General features: G+C 44.3%; 1 protein-coding gene and 1 non-coding gene across 2 annotated transcripts in view; both read right to left on the bottom strand.

Annotated features, from left to right (window-relative positions):
* The window catches only part of LOC124775244, a 364,434-nt gene that overhangs the window by 67,756 nt on the left and 277,743 nt on the right, over window positions 1–18,935 (bottom strand). The window lies entirely within an intron of this gene.
* On the bottom strand, window positions 7,030–7,104 carry Trnas-cga. Its single transcript has one exon. It is a non-coding gene; the product is annotated as a tRNA-Ser (tRNA).

Below are 18,935 nucleotides of genomic sequence, written 5' to 3'. Positions count from 1 at the left end.
CCATTGTTACAACCTCTCGATACACCACAGCATCATCTGCAAAAAGCCTCAGTGAACTTCCGATGTCACTTGTGATTTCCGTGGCTTCTGCAGTGAAGACGTAGTGAATATCTCGCGAGCTATGTTGTTGTTCGTAACTAATTACGTGAAGTAGGAATCTATTGTCTCCCTGTTATTCAACTTGTATTTTATTTAATTGCAGGACCATCGACACCAATAAGTGTTTTGCAGAAATATGCTGCATTCTCAAAAGTACTTCTACTGTCGTACTCATCATTTGAAGTCGTTAAGAAAGTACTTGCAGATTTTTTTAAAATTGCAATCTATCATTTATGAACGTAGTTACGTTCTAAATTCTCAATTGCCGACTGATAGGAACCTTTGACCATTTGATTGGTTCAAATGGTTCAAATGGCTCTGAGCACTATGGGACTTAGCATCTGAGGTCATCAGTCCCCTAGAACTTAGAACTTCTTAAACCTAACTAACCTAAGGACATCACACACATGGATTCGAACCTGCGACCGAAGCGGTCGCGCGGTTCCAGACAAGCGCCTAGAATCGCTCGGCCACTCCGGCCGGCACCATTTGATTCATGTGTATATTGTATACTGTAGACTCAGCAGTATTTGGCCTGTAATGCGGAAACTACGTATCCCTGCCCCTAGACGACAAAACCAGCAAAAACTTTTAATACTTCATCGTTGAGTCGGAGGGTGCGTAGTTATTTTGGAAAGCCCGCAGAACAAGGCGCTATGCAAGCTGGTGGTTGCTAGATACTGCCATGGGCTGTTTTACATGGCGTGCACGTGGTTCTCTGGTCCAAGGAAACAGATCATTGACTAGATATGGCTGTGTTCGGCTACTTGATCATTTGTATATATTGAAAATCGGCGACTGTGGATATTTTTACATAGCACGCTCCGACTTTTCAGAAGAGCTGTTTGATTCACGCCAATTTGTCGGCCGAGAGAATCGGCAATCATTTTTGTTTCATCAGTAATCATTCTCGTTTCTTCGTGTAAAATCGAGAAAGCCGTCACTCCATCTTGACAAAAGCAGTGAAGAAAGACACTGCAGCATCACCCTCCATTTTCGTACGCACGTGGTAGTAGAGAATTCGTATCATTTATCTGTGGGCATCGAAAAACAGTGAGAGCAAACGTATACAAAAGAGGCAGGGTCACGTGCACATAAAAGGACCAACTTACAGTTTACATAACACAACACCCGGAAAATTGCTTTTCAACAAATGCATAGCAGTGTTGTACTTTTTATTTATCACAATAAATAATACAATACAACAGTGTGTTATGCTTTGCACGAAAACAAAAATGGTTAGAAGAAAACTCGTCAACGACGTTGACTCCGCAGTATATTTATTGAGCTAAGGCGTTTAAGAAGTATTGATCAGAGTTAATAATTGCCAGCAGACGTTTTAGCCAATAAACTAACGGCATTCAATTCTACAATTTTAGTTAGCGAAACCCACAAAAAATTTTACAGTAGTCGTCATTATGTTTGAAATTCATGCTTTTCGAAGGCAATTTTACCGCCGAAATAGAGTGACGTGGCGAGAGGACATTGGCAAACAAATTAAAAATACTGATACAGTTATAATATCTTTAATGATACTTTTAATAGGGCCGGCCGGTGTGGCCGTGCGGTTCTAGGCGCTTCAGTCTGGAACCGCGCGACGACTACGGTCGCAGGTACGAAACCTGCCTCGGGTATGGATGTGTGTGATGTCCTTAGGTTAGTTAGGTTTAAGTAGTTCTAAGTTCTAGGCGACTGATGACCTCAGATGTTAAGTCTCATAGTGCTCAGAGCCATTTGAACCATTTGATACTTTTAATAATTTTTATTTTCATCTAGTTTATTTAATATATGAGGCCGGTTTTTGGTGTCATCGTGGAGAGATCATTTTAGTGCGCAAAGCGTACATTTTCATGTGTTTATGTATTGAACATTGTTGGTTGCCTAATGCGGCAGGGCAGGCAGAGTGAACATAGGCCCAAGACGGCGAGTACAGCGTCCTGAAATCTTTAGGAAAGTCTCCACCAGGACAGAGTAAGGCATCCTGTGCTCAGAATTTACGCTATCTTTATTACAACAATTCTATATTAATTACGATACGAACGTCATTGTAAACGAAACATTGGTTGGTCTGCAAATTTCGTTTCCACAATACTGAATGGCAAAAAATACATACTTAAAAGCAACAAAAGACCAAGGACGCTATGTAAGTCACCGCCCACTCCCCGAATGATACCATCAATTCAGTTAACACTCTACGCCTTTTGCTGGGTTGTGCTGTACTGTACTAAACAGCTGTCTGAAAATGCAACTTCTTCAGTGTGGGTACCACAATCATAAATTTATTTAACAAATGCAGCATATTTCCCACTTAAACTGTATTTATTTAAACTATTTCATCGCTCCTCAACTAGTTTCGTCTTTTTAAGCCATTGCGCAGTGTATTTCTGTATTAAAAAATCCCAGTACATTACCACCACGAAAGGGAACGACAATAGTGTCAATGTAATATTGTTGTTGTTGTTGTGGTGGTCTTCAGTCCTGAGACTGGTTTGATGCAGCTCTCCATGCTACTCTATCCTGTGCAAACTTCTTCATCTCCCAGTACCCACTGCAACCTTCATCCTTCTGAATCTGCTTAGTGTATTGATCTCTTGGTCTCCCTCTACGATTTTTACCCTCCACGCTGCCCTCCAATGCTAAATTTGTGAACCCTTGATGCCTCAAAACATGTCCTACCAACCGATCCTATCTTCTAGTCAAGTTGTGCCACAAACTTCTCTTCTCCCCAATCCTATTCAATACCTCCTCATTAGTTACGTGATCTACCCACCTTATCTTCAGCATTCAATGTAATATTAGCGGAATGTATTTACCTAGACTAAGATACCTTATGGGTGAAGTACGCCTATACTCAAGGAAAGAGAAGATCTCTAAATAATAAAATTATTAGATGGATATGGTATGTCATAGGAGGGATGCAGTGAGCTTTTTGTATACAGCTTAACACTGGATGACGGCTTAAGGAGCCGATACTAGGTGTGGAACCAAGAAGCAATTTCAGTAAATACAGCCTAAGTGGAAAAACACCGCATTCATTTATGTGAAAATCGTTTCAGAGTTGAAATTGGATGGTCATGAAAACAAAATAAATGAATACTTCATCCATCTAGCGGGACAGGGTAGAACATTACGAGTATCATACACATTCAGTATTATCACGATGTCTTGTTTCGCTCAATACTGTGCACCAGTATCACCGGCATTTCGCACAGGTACATCTCCGCGCTTGAAGTTTCCAGGCGCAGACATCAATTCAAACTAAGACGCTATTTCGCAACCCAAGTTGTTGGTAAAACTGCCTACGACAACGGAAAAATATTTCAGGATCTAAATCCCTAAAACCGTATCAGCTTCTATCACAGGAACGTCACTAATACAATGGCCAATAACTACGCACCGGCAGGTGGCAAGATGTGTGGGGCGGACATCTGATTCCTAGAACTGAGGATAGTTCGGCAGCTCTCAAAAATACGACTTGCTGAAGATCTCTTCATGAGGAACAAGCAAAATCTGCTAACTTCGTAATTTGCCTGCAATATCTGCGTTGCAATGATTTTTCCCTCTGGTTACTTCCATCCCAAGCTTTCAACGCTCTTTTACGTCTTCCACCACCCTTAGCTTGTGGCGTCTTCGGACTTGGAGGTATACAACAAACGGAAGCATGGAGACTTTGACTATTGGACTAAGCTGTTGCAACATGATCATGTTACCCGGATTCGCCTCCCTGCTGAATATACCGTTTTCGCAGCGGAGCTCCACGCGATCCTGAAGGCACTGGAGCAGATGCATCGTGTTCGGGGCGATCGATTTCTTCTCTGCTCCGATTCTCTTAGTGCCTTACAATCACTGCAGAACCTATACCCGACTGAGGAGATGGTCCAGCTGATACATGACCAACTGTACTGGCTCCAACAGCGGGGTAAAGAGGTATCCTTCTGCTGGGTGCCTGGTCATTTCGGCATATGGGGCAATGAACAGGCTGATCGGGCTGCCAAGGAGGCCTGCAAAGAGCAGGATGTGGTCCAGTGTCCTATCCCCTTGCAGTCAGTCATCGCTGCACTCCACAGGAAGTGCATGGAGTTGTGGGAGGACGAATGGCTGGCGGTGACGGCCAATAAACTGCGGTCGGTCAAGTCAACCACTCGGCCGTGGCGTTCCTCCTGCCGGTTGCTCAGGCGGGAAGAGGTGGCCCTCACACGTCTTCGGATCGGGCACTGTCCTCTGACGCATAGCTATTTATTACGGCGGGAGGATCCCCAGTTTTGTGATGCTTGTGGTGTGCACATCTCTGTCCGGCACATTTTAACAGACTGCATTTTATACCGTGATGCAAGGGCAGAAGCACAAGTTGATGGGGATCTGCCTTGTGTTTTAGCCAACGATGAGACGTGTGTGTCTAGGGTTTTTAAGTTTTGTGATGTGTCTGGACTCTGGCCTAAACTGTTAGGCTGGAGGTTTTAGTGTGTTGCAGAGTGGCTGACTCCTTCCTTTTTCCCTTGCGGTCAGCCAGCCACTTCCATCTGCTACATTGTTTTAGCTCCCTCTACCAATTTCTTCCTGTGTTGTCCATGTTTTACTGCTGACGCTCTGCTTCATCCCATGCTTCGGTGTGGGTGAGCACATCTTTTTCAATGATTGTTCCCCGTGTTTTATGTTCCGTTTTATCTCAATGTTCTGGTTTTTTTTCTTGACACCCGTCTCACTATGATACTGAACGGGCGCTGAAGACCTTGCTGTCGTGCGCCCACAAACCCCTCTACTACTACTACTACCCTACCGTACTTCATACTTCCTTCCTCAGTCCTTTTTTGTCTCGTACTGGACCAGTGATCTTCCTTAACATCTTACGCTAGAAATGCTTGATGTTTCCATATTGCACCAATGGTAATTTGTTGCATTATTTAACATTATTTTAATTCTAATTCTACTTGAAACAGCATGCTTGACGTTAAAGTAAGTTCTGGATACATTAGTGATAGTGTGTTTCATATGTTTTTCTTAGCGGTGAATAAGGTGCCCAAGAATCTCTAGTTTTCTGCCCTAGAATATCTTAAATCTCCAACATGAGACAGAGAATTCTGCACCGTTTCTGTGGTGAATATCATTTACTCACCCCTAATTTTGTGGCTGAATGCAGATTCTGCTAAGTCTATCTGCGTAGGCTAACACATGAACTCTCTCACTTAAATTAGTCGTATCCCATTTTTCTTTATTTCGTGGCGGATGTTCTCAGCAGGTACGCTCAACAATACCAGCGAGGTACATCCACCTTTGTCGCAAACCAGATCCAACATCAAACTCGAGGTATCTCTCTCACTGATGTTTTACCTCCACTCAGGGTCCAGTCATACGATCTCTCACCATGCTCGCTAGTTTCATTGGTTACGAACATTTCCTCAGAATGTAGTGTAGGATCAGCCTACTGAGGCCCTTGGTGTCACATTAGAAAAGCAGTATATTAAAGCACTTCGTAAAATTAATGTACGCTCTAAGGAAGGTAGCTGCAACACAACAGAAATGTTTGATATTTTAGTGTGGTATTAGATGACGTGGCGGAACACACAGAAGGCTTCTCACGAGATTTACACTGGCCGCGAAAGCCCACATACATATCCCAGTATTTCAAATGGAACGTATATCCTTATAAACGTAAAATTCCGAAATGACAGAATTTTCTGCCAAGACTGTTATTAAATGCATTTATTCACGATCGTGATTTCAGCCTGCTATATGATTCTCAAGTGATACTTCACCATAAAGAGTATTAATGCTTGATCCTTCCTCTTGAGCGAGCGAGGTGGTGCAGTAGTTAGCACACTGGACTCGCATTCGAGAGGACGACGGTTCAAACCCCCGTCCGGCCATCCTGATTTAGGTTTTCCGTGATTTCCCTAAATCGCTGCAGGCAAATGCCGGGATGGGTCCTTTGAAAGGGACGGCAGATTTTCTTTCCCATCCTTCCCTAATCCGATGGGACCGATGACCTCGGTGTTTTGTCCCCTCTTCCGAATCAATCAACCAACTTCCTTTTGAAAGGACACTGCCATCGTGTCTGCCATGTTTATGTATTCAATATGCATAACCAGACAGGAGTTTTCGTTATTTGTAGGCGTATAAAAGAACGTAGCACTTCATGTTGTTATTACAATCGAACTTGCTAGGATTTATTACTTGAGGTACTGCGTTCTTCCATGTAAATGGTGAATTCTCCAGCCTTATTATGCAAATGGAACAATGGAATGGAATAATCAACATGGCAGACTTGAGGACAGTGTTTTGGTAAGAAAGGATAATGCATTAACATCTCACTCGAGAACGATATAACAACCCGAAATCACGGTCGTGGGTAAATGCCTTTAATAAAAGTCCTGACAGAAAGTGTTTCGAAAGAATTGCGGGTCTGTGGACGCAAGTAAACAGGAAAAGATAAACTTTCGATTGTACATACGACGCAGCAGCAGTTAGTAAACCGAATAGTTGCTGAATTAAAGTACGTGTACGGATTTGAAACATGAACCCTGGGAGCATCGTGGAAAGAACTGAAAGGATTTAAGTGTTAAGTGTGGAGATGAAGTACGAAATGAAGATAGGCTATTGAATCTATGGGAAACGCTTATCGGCGACAGTCTGGTGCGAAATGTGCTGAGGTATTCAGGAATGTTATCTCGCTAATGGAATGAGCAGTGAATAAGGGGAGGGGAGAAATGTAAGGATAGATAGGGAGCAGATTTGCACTGAAGAAGATAGCGAGATATCGACAACATGAAGCACGTGGATGGGTGGTGACTTCTGACAAATGTTAAAGAATAGAATGGTCCCGACGCAGTTAAAACGGTCCCCTGTTAGACGCGATAGAAGTTTCCAGAATGAGATTCTCACTCTGCAGCGGCGTGTGCTCTGATATGAAACTTCCTGGCAGATTAAAACTGTGTGCTGGACCGAGACTCGAACTCGGGACCTTTGCCTTTCGCGGGCAAGCGCTCTACCAACTGAGCTACCCAAGCACGACCCACGCCCCGTCCTCACAGCTTTACTTACGCCAGTACCTCGTCTCCTACTTTCGCGATAGAAGTTGCCAGGCAACAGCGGGCTCTAGACTGCCTGTGGGCGGCCGTGACTGGCTGGTGAGCCGTGTGGAATCTGCATGCGGTGCAGCGCGCTGCACGGCGGGCCAGGGCAGCGTAGGGCGCGGGCGACAGCCACTTCCGGCGGAGCGCTTCCGGCGGCCGGCCTTGGGCGCGGCTGCCGCCCACGCAGGCGCCGGTTGGCCATTGCAACAGCCGCGCCGCCCCAGTCTCCCTGCTCTGCTTCCTGGTACACCGGGCCGTCTCCCGCCGAACTGTCCAGCGGCGCTGCCACTGCACCAAACTCATTCAGTAGTGCCTGACACTCATAGGTCGCTACACTGTGGAGAGACGATTCGAAACAATTGTGTGAACCGCTGCCTTACAGGAAACGGTCTACGAAAGCGAAGGAAGAGAAAAGAAATCGTCCACCCAAATGCTTAATTCGTATCTATTTTTGGCAAGCTCTCTCTTGGTCAACCAGACGGTACACCAGATCACCTGTCTCCAAACCACCCCTCTAAATTTCTTATGTAGGCATCTTCAAATCAATTACGAAAGCATTTGCTTGAGTGGACCATGCAACACCTTTACTTAAGATGGAACATTCTGATATTAAGGGAAAGAGCTCAGAGAAGTTTCAGTTGATATCTGGAAAGTGGGAAGCATAACATTATCATCCAATGTCAACAAACAGGCAAGAGGTTTGAATGTCGTTAGTGACATGGAAAGTGGGAGTGTCACAAGGTACTGTTCTGGGTCCACTGCTTTTCTTGGTATACAGGGTGATTAACTTTTTGAAACCTCCGAAGTAACGTAGATGACGCTGAAAGAAGTAATTTCATACACTACTGGCCATTAAAATTGCTACACCAAGAAGAAATGCAGATGATAAACGGGTATTCATTGGACAATTATATTATACTAGAACTGACATGTGATTATATTTTCACGCAATTTGGGTGCACAGATCCTGAGAAACCGCCTCTGGCCGTAATAAGGGCCTTGATACGCCTGGGCATTGAGTCATTGGATGGCGTGTACAGGTACAGCTGCCCATGCAGCTTCAACACGATACCACAGTTCATCAAGAGTAGTGACTGGCGTATTGTGACGAGCCAGTTGCTCGGCCACCATTGACCACACGTTTTCAATTGGTTAGAGATCTGGAGAAAGTGCTGGCCAGGGCAGCAGTCGAACATTTTCTGTATCCAGAAAGGCCTGAACAGGACCTGAAACATGCGGTCTTGCATTATCCTGCTTAAATCTAGGGTTTCGCAGGGATCGAATGAAGGATAGAGCCACGGGTCGTAACACATCTGAAATGTAACGTCCACTGTTCAAAGTGCCGTCAGTGTGAACAAGAGGTGACCGAGACGTGTAACCAATGGCATCCCATACCATCACGCCGGGTGATACGCCAGTATACACGCTTCCAATGTGCGTTCACCGCGATGTCACCAAACACGGATGCGACCATCATGATACTGAAACAGAACCTGGATTCATCCGAAAAATGACGTTTTGCCACTCGTGCACCTAGGTTGATCGTTGGGCACACCATCGCAGGCTGCATCTGTGATGCAGCGTCAAGGGTAACCGCAGCCATGGTCTCCGAGCTGATAGTCCCTGCTGCTGCAAACGTCGTCGAACTGTTCGTGCAGATGGTTGTTGTCTTGCAAACGTCTCCATCTCTTGACTCAGGGATCGAGACGTGGCTGCACGATCCGTTACAAATGGTTCAAATGGCTCTGAGCACTATGGGACTTAACTTCTGAGGTCATCAGTCCCCTAGAACTTAGAACTACTTAAACCTAACTAACCTAAGGACATCACACACATCCATGCCCGAGGCAGGATTCAAACCTGCGACTGTAGCGGTGGCGCGGCTCCAGACTGTAGCCCCTAGAACCGCTTGGCCACTCCGGCCGGCGATCCGTGACAGCCATGCGGATAAGATGCCTGTCATCTCGACTGCCAGTGATACGAGGCCGTTGGGATCCAGCACGGCGTTCCGTATTTCCCTCCTGAACCCACCGATTCGATATTCTGCTAACAGTCATTGGATCTCGACCAACGCGAGCAGCAATCTCGCGATACGATAAGCCACAATCGCGATAGGCTACAATCCGACCTTTATCAAAGTCGGAAACGTGATGGTACGCACTTCTCCTCCTCACACGAGGCATCACAACAACGTTTCACCAGGCAACGCCGATCAACTGCTGTTTGTGTATGAGAAATCGGTTGGAAACTTTCGTCATGTCAGCACGTAGTAGGTGTCGCCACCGGTGCCACCTTGGGTGAGTGCTCTGAAAAGCTAATCATTTGCATATCACAGCATCTTCTTCCTGTAGCCCGTCATCTTCGTAGTGTAGCAATTTTAATGGCCAGTAGTGTATAGGACGCATGGGGTCGCAAATGTCGTGCAATACCTCAAAACTCTGTGATAAATTCTGAACACGCGGCGTCACCATATGACATATCTCGCTGCACGTGCAGCGGTTGAGCCTGTCGGTCTCTCGTACCCGATCATCTCAGCCATAGTCAAGTATTCACGTCGGTGTGTTTCCCAGCCCTTGTGCGCGACTTCAGTGCGTGGGGCTCAGGCTTCGAGTCTTGCGTCTGGCAGGCAGGAATTTTTTCACTGCCCTAGACAGTTGTGTGTTTACGTTGTGGTAAGATTTATTATATTATTTACCGCTCTCGCTTTCTCCGCTAGTTTATTGCAACGTACAGTACAACAAAAACCTGCCGTATTTCGTCACAAGTAAATGAGCATAAGCTTGAGAATTGTGTCGTACTAGCAAATGACCTACGTTTTCTTTACTAAATGACCTGTGTTAACAAAAAAGAAAGGACAAAAGGAAAGAAAACCATAAATAAACAGCTTTTACTCGATTATAGAGGAGATAATAATTTCGTATCTTCTGCATTTACAACGGATCATACACATAAAAGGTCTTCGAAATTTGCACCGTTTGTTCGAATGCAAGTTTTGCATCGATTATGTGTGGCGAGATACGTCATCTGGTGACGTCACATGTTCTATTTTTCTCATCCGTTTTTGGGGTATTTCCCGACATTTGCGACCCTACGTGTCTTAATATTAAATTACTTCTCTCAGAGTCATCTACGTCGCTTCGGGAGTCTTTAAACGTTAGTGTATATGAATGAAATGCCGCTAAACATGACAGATGATTTGATGGTTTAAGTGTGACTCTCTTAGCAAATGACACGAGTGTTATTGCAAAAGACGTGCAATGTAATGTAAAAGATCTAGATAAGTGGATTGTCGGTAACGTACTGTTTCTACTAAAGTCCTCGAGGAAAGTGAAGTTTTAGTATCCCAAGGTGACGAAGTAGTTAGCAAAGTCTACCAGTTTAAATTCTGAGTATTGATGGTTTGTGCCCTTTCGAAGGAACCATCTCGGCATTTGCTTGAAGCGATTTAGGGAAATCACGGAAAACCTAAATCAAGATGGCCGGACGCGGGTTTGAACCGTCATCTTCTCGAATGCGTGTCCAGTGTGCTGATCACTGCGTCACCTCTCTCAGTTGAGTATTGATGGTAGATGAAAAGCTTTCTTGGGAGTATCGCATTCATCATATTTTGAAGAAACTGAATGCTCCCACATTCACCATAAAAATAATTTCCTCTGTCTCCGACACTGACGCACGAATGTTTGTTGACTTTGCTTACCTTCACTGTATTATCTCGTATGGTGTTACATTTTTCGGAGACACTATGCACTGATCAACAATATTTTTAACACGGAAAATGGCAGTGAGGCATATCTGAGGTGTTATTTGGTGAACTAGTCCTACGTCGTTGTTTAAGAATGTCTGTTTTTTAGCTCTACCGTCCCTGTACATACCCACCATCATCGAATTTGTTGCTAACAATGATTCATTCAAAATAAACAGCGACATTCATTTAGAGAACACTAGGGCGAAGAATGAACGCACTTTGATAACACTCGCTACAGTATTTTACACAAAGGTGTTCACAATTCAGCAGATTTCAGTTTCAATAGTCCTCCAACAGAACTAAAAAACCTTAGTAACATGCCAAAAATATCCTAATCCACTAGTTCCTCTCAGTATTTAAGAACTTTTCTCTGCAAAGCGTTATTTTTCGTATAAACTGTTTCTTGCGTTTTATTAATTATGTGTTAATTGATTATAAATTTTCTAATCAGCAGACTGCAAAGTATGTATTGACAAGTTCAACGAGCAAGTACCTTTGGGTCGTAGGTCTATGGAAGCCGACAAATAAGTAACTAAAATGAATGCATTTATCACACAGAAATTTTTTTTCCTATAATAGTAAGACAACTTAAGTGGAATGGTAATGTCGAGCGTGCGAGTTAAATGCCGAGCCGCCCATCACAAAAGTACAGTGAACAGAAGGCGGCATATGTGATAAGAAGGATGGGAAAAACACCAGACGGTGTAAGACAGGCATGCAGACTTTTGTCCCTGCTGTTCCGTCCGTACATCAGGCTGATGAAACTTGTTCATGTTTTCGAAAACAGGGTGATATGCAACATTCTACGACATTACCGAGGGTGGCCGTCTTCACGTCGTTTCAGCCTCCAGACACACCTGTTGGTTGTAGCAATGACTGTTTCCTAATCTTTGAGACGTTGGGAAGTAACAGATTCATCCGCGTTCACATTGACCGCCGACGATAATTTACTTCAACATATCGTTTTACCGCCATACTTCATCAGTCCTCCGCCACAGCTAATCAACTTTCTGAACCAGTCTTATCAACTCCCTCACATTAACTGGTGCAATAGCGACGTCAACGATGATTCTTGATTCTGCACTTCGAATGGAGGGAAATTGTGAACTAAAACACTGTTTACAATAAAGAAACTAAGTATGAAGAAAATGAAATTCAGGATCTGTTAGACGAGGATCAGCTTGGGTTTGGTGTAGGTAAAGGCACCTGTGGTAGTTCCGATGATGTGCTTGATAACGGAAGCAAACCAAGAAAAATCAAGACACGTTCAAGAGGTTTATCGACCTGGAAAGGGAAAATCATGCAGGATTTTCGATCTGAGAAAAATAGGAGTAATCTACAGGGAAATACATAAACATATGTACATAACGAAGAGGGAACAGTAAGATTTTAAGACAGAAAAAGAAGTGCTCGGATTAAAAAGGGTGTAAGACAGTGATGCAGTCTTTCGCCCCTACTGTTCGATCTATATATCGAAGCAGCAATTACGGAAATCAAAAAAAGGTTGAAGAAGGGGTTGAAATTCAGGTAAAAGGACATCAATGATGAAATTCGCTAATGGCATTGCTGTCCTCAGTGAAAGTGGAGAGAAATTAGAGGACCTACTGAATGGAGTAAACAATCCAGTGAGTAGACGACGGATTGAGGGTGGTGATGAGCCACAGAAATGAGATCGATGGTACAGTTCAAGTAAGTTACGAAAATGCATGAGGATGACATCTTCGACAGCCGCCGATATTTCGACATATTCAAGGCACGGAAGCTCTGTGTAACGGACCTTGGTGACCACGAAGTTAAGGTTATGTGCTACTTTGGAAAGAAAATGACGTAGGGGGGTGAAACAAGGTGGACTTCAAGAGCACACCAGCACAGGTAGCCGGCCGGGGTGGCCGAGCGGTTCTAGGCGCTACAGTCTGGAACCGCGCGACCGCAACGGTCGCAGGTTCGAATCCTGCCTCGGACATGGATGTGTGTGACTTCCTTAGGTTAGTTAGGTTTAAGTAGTTCGAAGTCCTAGGAGACTGATGACCTCAGAAGTTAAGTCCCATAGTGCTCAGAGCCATTTGAACCATTTTTTGAACCCGCATAGGTAAACAAAGAACGCTTGGCCAATATAAATATCCTGGTATCAAGTAACCATCTTAACTTGAAGAAGACATTTATACGTGCACCTCAGTCTACGGAAGTGAATCATGATCTGTGAGAAATGCGGAAAAATTGGCAAGCAAAATGTTTGATAGGTAGTACTATAGAAGGCTATTAAAAATTATATGAACTGCTAAGGTAAGGAATGAGGAAGTGCGCCGCAGAAGCGCTGAAAGAAAGGCACATATGGCGAATAGTGACAATAAGCAGGGACATCTTGAGATGACATGTATTAAGACATCGGGGAGTAACTTCCACGGTAAAAAATCGAAGCTGTAGGCGGGGAAAACTGTAACTGAAGACTCAGATTTCATTATAGCCGCCAAATAATAATCTGCTACTCTGAGATGAAGAGGTTGTCCGGAGACCAAGTAATGGCTGGCTGGCCACATCGAACAAGTCAGAAGACTTCCGACAGACCAAACATAGGAAGATCATACTGCAGGAACCATCTTGGCGTCTTTCTCAAGTGATATTAGGGAAACCAAGACAAACCTAAATCTGCATGTCCTGAACTTCAGTTCTACTTCCTTGCACGCTAGGACTCTCTCTCTCTCTCTCTCTCTCTCTCTCTCTCTCTCTCTTTGTCTGTCCCTGTATCTCTCTGCTTGACGTACCAATGGTTTCGGTGCGTCTTAAACATTCTATTTTGGAGTGTGACAGTGTTGTTGTCAAACTCGTTCTTACCAACATGGGTCGCGATTAGGTGGAGTAATCGTATTGCGGAAGCTCTGCTAGCAACATGTTCGTGAGTCAGGCACTTGATGACCCACAAAAGCCGCGTAGGGGTGGCGTTGGTGTCTCAGTGGGCGGCCCAACCGTTACACGCCGTAATCTCTCCGGCACAGCGGCCGCTCCTCTTACAAGGTGACACACTGCCGAGGTTGGCTGCAGGACGACTAGATTCCCCATCGCTACTGTCACTCAGTAGAATGACATTTTGACTGAGCAGCATCGGCGTTGTAATTTTTCGCAGCGCACTATTTTTTCGATATATCGATGGACGCGTGGTACTTTCCATTAGAGCAATTTGATACTGCTGCTGCTGCTCCTGTTGTTGTTGTATTTGCTGTTGCTGTTGTATTTGGTGTTGTTGTTGTATTTGCTGTTGTTGGGCGTCAGTCAAAATGACTGGCTTGATGTAGAAGGTAGACTGGTGAAGAGAGCTGCAAGTCTTTTCAGATCTACGTAATTGCTCTATACTCGTGATGCTCTGTAGCTCGGAAAAAACTCTGGAACATCATTTTTGATGATTGAGATGTCAGCATCGGCTGCATAGAAATTTTGAAAGGTCTTTTCTAGGCGCTACAGTCTGAAACCGCGCGACCGCTACGGTCGCAGGTTCGAATCCTGCCTCGGGCATGGATGTGTGTGATGTCCTTAGGTTAGTTAGGTTTAAGTAGATCTAAGTTCTAGGGGACTGATGACCTCAGTAGTTGAGTCCCATAGTGCTCAAAGCCATTTGAACCAAAGTTCTTTTCTGTTGACGTTCGTGTGGTTGGCCACCATACCTATTTAATAATTTCGAGCAAGTACGGACTATCGTTTGCGAACAGATTGCAAGACACAACACAGTGTGACACTGAAGTGAGCGTGTGGTCTGGATATTGATCCTGCTTAACAAAGTTTCCTAAATAAATCCCATTCAGCCGCTGTTGAGAGTCATCAAAAATGAGGTTCCTGACAATTATGATTGAGATACTTTGTAAATATACTGGACTCCGCCTGCAACTTTTAGCGTCCATACTTTCCTTCGCTATCAAAATAGCTATTCCTTGATGCCTCAGTATTTTTCTTGTATACATGTCCCTTCTCCGTCATTTTGTGGACTAATGCTCTTTTCTCCCACTTTTGTTTCCTCCTTACGGTCATATTTCGAAAGCTACCATCCTCTTCCTGTCTGTTGATAAACCACGTTTCACTTTCATACGCACATTCTGAACAAAACCCTGAAAAGACTTCCTCAGTCTCATATTTACATAACAACAAATGATATTTATGCACGACCGAGAGTTACTAATAAAATGAAGATTCATTCGCAACCACTTAAGGAGGAAATGATCATCATTAGGCTACATAAAGTTTTACAGCAGCCTAAATGGTAACCCTCTGTGCCGTCAATAATAGAAATGGAATAATTCAAACTCGTTTTGCATAACTTTCGTTAATAGTAAAATATATTTATACACTTCAGTGATCTTAGTACGCTGTTCATTTCTACCTTCGTTGCTGTTACCGCGAGGGTTAGCCGCGCGGTCTCAGGCGCCTTGCCACGGTTCACGCGGTTCCCCCCGTCCTCCCTCGGCATTGGTTTACGTATGGTGTCCTTAGCGTAAGTAAGTTTAAGTTGGATTAAGTAGTGTGTAAGCCTAGGGACCGATGACCTCAGCAGTTTGGTCCCAAATAAACTTACCACAAATTTCCAAAACAGTTCGATGAGAAACAGGAAGTAAATACTGGTTTGTTTAATCAGAAGTTCTTCGCATTACTTAAATAGTGCTTTTATTTAATGCTTTCAAGCTGTGGGCCATCAACTGTTCAAATTTTACTTAAACTTTAGTCTATGTTAGTGTATCTTTTGCCGGCCGAAGTGGCCGTGCGGTTAAAGGCGCTGCAGCCTGGAACCGCAAGACCGCTACGGTCGCAGGTTCGAATCCTGCCTCGGGCATGGATGTTTGTGATGTCCTTAGGTTAGTTAGGTTTAACTAGTTCTAAGTTCTAGGGGACTAATGACCTCAGCAGTTGAGTCCCATAGTGCTCAGAGCCATTTGAACCAGTGTATCTTTTCCACGAAATGTTTTCTTGATATTGCCAATCTAAATTTCCTTTACTGCCGTTGTCAGAATATCAGTATACGCTATCTGTGCGAAAGCATCAGCGCAGTATTAGTCGACAATAATAAGGGATGTGTCAACCCTTCGCCTCTATGGTGGCTCTAACTCTGGTGCGTACACTTTCAATGAAGTGTCTAGATGCCTGTCGCGGAATGGTAACCCATTCTTCAAGACACGAAACCAGAGAAGGTAGTGATTGGAGACTCTGGGATCTGGAGAGGTACCGGAAGGACCCACCGCCACACACCGTTGGATGGCTTGAGGAGTGTGGTGTAGATGTAGATCATCATCTCCGAACTATCTCTCTACTGTACGCAGTACACAGTATTGTAAATGTGTTCATATCCTTCCGCAATTAGTGTTTTATTAAACTTTTAAGGGGCGATCAAAAAGAAACGAGCCGGAGGCATATTTACGGAAACCAGTACCTATATGTTGAAAGTATTGAAACTGGCTGTTGAGACACTTGCCCCACTGTGGCAAAAGGCGGTGAATGGCAGTCTCATAAAATTCCCGGGTCTGCGATGTTAACCAGTTCTGCACGTAAAGCTGGACGTCGTCGTCCGAGGTGAATCGTTTGCCCCTCAGAGCCTTTTCAAGGGGACCAAAAATGGCTTAATCACAGGGAGAGAGGTCCCGACTGTATGGAGGGTGGCCGACAACCTCCCATTTGATTTTCTGCAAGAATGCTGCAACTGTGTTGAACGAAAAGGCTTTGCATTGTCGTGGAGCAGAATGACCCCACGGGTGAGATTGCCTGGTCGTTTTGATTTGATTTGATTGGCAAAAGGTGTTCAAGGTTTGTGAGTAACACTGGCCATTCACTGTTGTCCCGTGCTGCAGGAAATGATTCAGAAGGGGGCTATTTCTGGTCTCCTTAAAATGGCTCTGAGGGGCAAACGATTCATCTCGGACGACGACGTCCATCTATACGCGCGGAACTAGTTAACAATACAGCACTGGGAATTTTATGAGACAGCAGTTCACCACCTTGTGTCACAGTGGGACAAGTGTCTCAACAGCCAGGGTCAATACTTCTAACATGCAAGTACTGGTTTTTGTAATTATGCCTCCGGCTCGTTCCTTTTTGAATGCCCCTTATAATAAGGGGGTGACACAGTTGCCACCAAAAACACCCCATGATATCAACTATGAAACTCAGCGATATATGGACAGCGGCGCTACAGAATCGATGAGAAGTTTTTATCTTTGACGTACTATGATCGATAGTTATATTTTAACCTTGACAAGGTTCACCTCTTATATCACGTGAAATCCAGACCACGCCCACTTTCCACGGTATTTAGGCCGTTCTTCGACGTCCGATTCGTCAGTCGGCAAGACTCTGCACAACCAGGACCACCTCGGAAGATGTCAAACGTAGCTTTGGACGAAACGTCAAGGAATGAAGAGTTCCATGGACCACGGCCATACAACCCGGAAGAATTCTCGGCAGCTGAAGCATCCGGTCGTGTGAGCCCTCATTGTACCCCATGATATAACAGCTCCTTAGTGTTCCACTGTTCGCACCACACATATTGGCGGGTAACGTTCTCCAGGCGTTCGCCAGACCTAACCTTTCCATCTGATTGCCACAATGTACTGAGTGATTCAGAACCGTTCAGTGGCACCACTCTTGAACACCTCAAGCTTCACTTAGCGCTGACTACATAAATGTGCGGCTTACGAGGAGCTGCGCGACCATTGGCCCCCATTCTTTTTAACTCCAAGCGCGAAGTCATTATGCTAGCTGCACTACTGCTAGCACTTTCGTAGATTTGGTTGGTTTGTGGAGGTTGAAAGGACCAGACTGCTACTGTCATCGGTCCCTTTCGTAGATTTCACGGGATTATTATACAAGCACCCTCTGCAAAACTTGGCGATCCCTGTCTGTCAGTACGTAAGTTATGGCTGGTCTTCCTTTAGCTGTGGTTGTTCCTTCGTGTTTCCGCTTCACATTCGCATTACGAACAGTCGACCTGGACAGCTTAAGAAAGGTAGATTTGTTGCTCAGGTGACCTCGAATGACTTGTCTACGTCTGAAGTCACTGAGCTCTGCTGACGGACTCGTTCCGCTGTAATTACTGCTTCTCTGCTGATGATACACCGTTCCCTCCTACTTTTACACTCGCGGGTCCGCCTTTTGTGACACCTGGTGGGCAATACCGCGTTGTATAGGGATGCTTGGATACTTTTGTTCGGATTATCCGTACACATAACTTATAAGACAGTGAATAAAATCTAAATTGACTCTGAACGGTGAGAAAAATGAGGCCCTCCAAATGAGTAGTCAAAGAATTCTATTAAATCACACGTTAAACCCCAAAAAATTTGAAGAGTGCCGAGTCAACTCAATAGCTAGGGGCTACAACTACGAACAACTTTATTTAGAATAATTATATAGAACATTTTGTAGGGAACACGGCTTTTTTTTTTAACAGAATAGTTAGAAGGCGCTACGAATCTTCTACAGAACTGCCAGCACCACGCTTCTGCAATGTCTTCTGGAGTATTGCCGGCATGGAATCCTTATAACATAATGCTGACTGCGGACATCAAGAAAGTTCAAAAGAGAGACGCTCGTGTCACGTATACAATAAGCGAGTTGGAGTGGTAGTTAATAAAACAAAGGCGGTTTTCTTTTCGCGAAATTTCGCTTAGTAATTTTTTCCTTTGAATACGAAAATGCTGCAAGGACTCGCGTCAACACAAGGAGAATGATCGTGATAAAGTAAGGGAAATCAGAGCTCATAAGGAAAAACGGTACTGAAGAGTTTGAAAGTATCTGCATTCTCTAACAAACATTTTCGTGTGTATCGGGTAGTGATCATGTAAATGTAGGTATACTACAACCGTTTGATAACACCTGCAAAGCTAAGACAGGCTTTTAGTGGACGTTAGTGAACATTTAATTTCGAAGGAAGTTGATAGGCACGCTGGGGCCATGATTTTAAATTACACATTCCAAAGTAATATTCGTAGATATTCAAATCATGTGACTCTAACCTGTAACTCAGTACACGAAATGGCAGGTACATCCAA

Source organism: Schistocerca piceifrons, chromosome 2 (genome assembly GCF_021461385.2).
Source record: "Schistocerca piceifrons isolate TAMUIC-IGC-003096 chromosome 2, iqSchPice1.1, whole genome shotgun sequence".
Taxonomy (NCBI): domain Eukaryota; kingdom Metazoa; phylum Arthropoda; class Insecta; order Orthoptera; family Acrididae; genus Schistocerca; species Schistocerca piceifrons.
The sequence above is the reverse complement of the archived record's forward strand: the minus strand, read 5'-3'. Positions and strand labels throughout refer to the sequence as shown.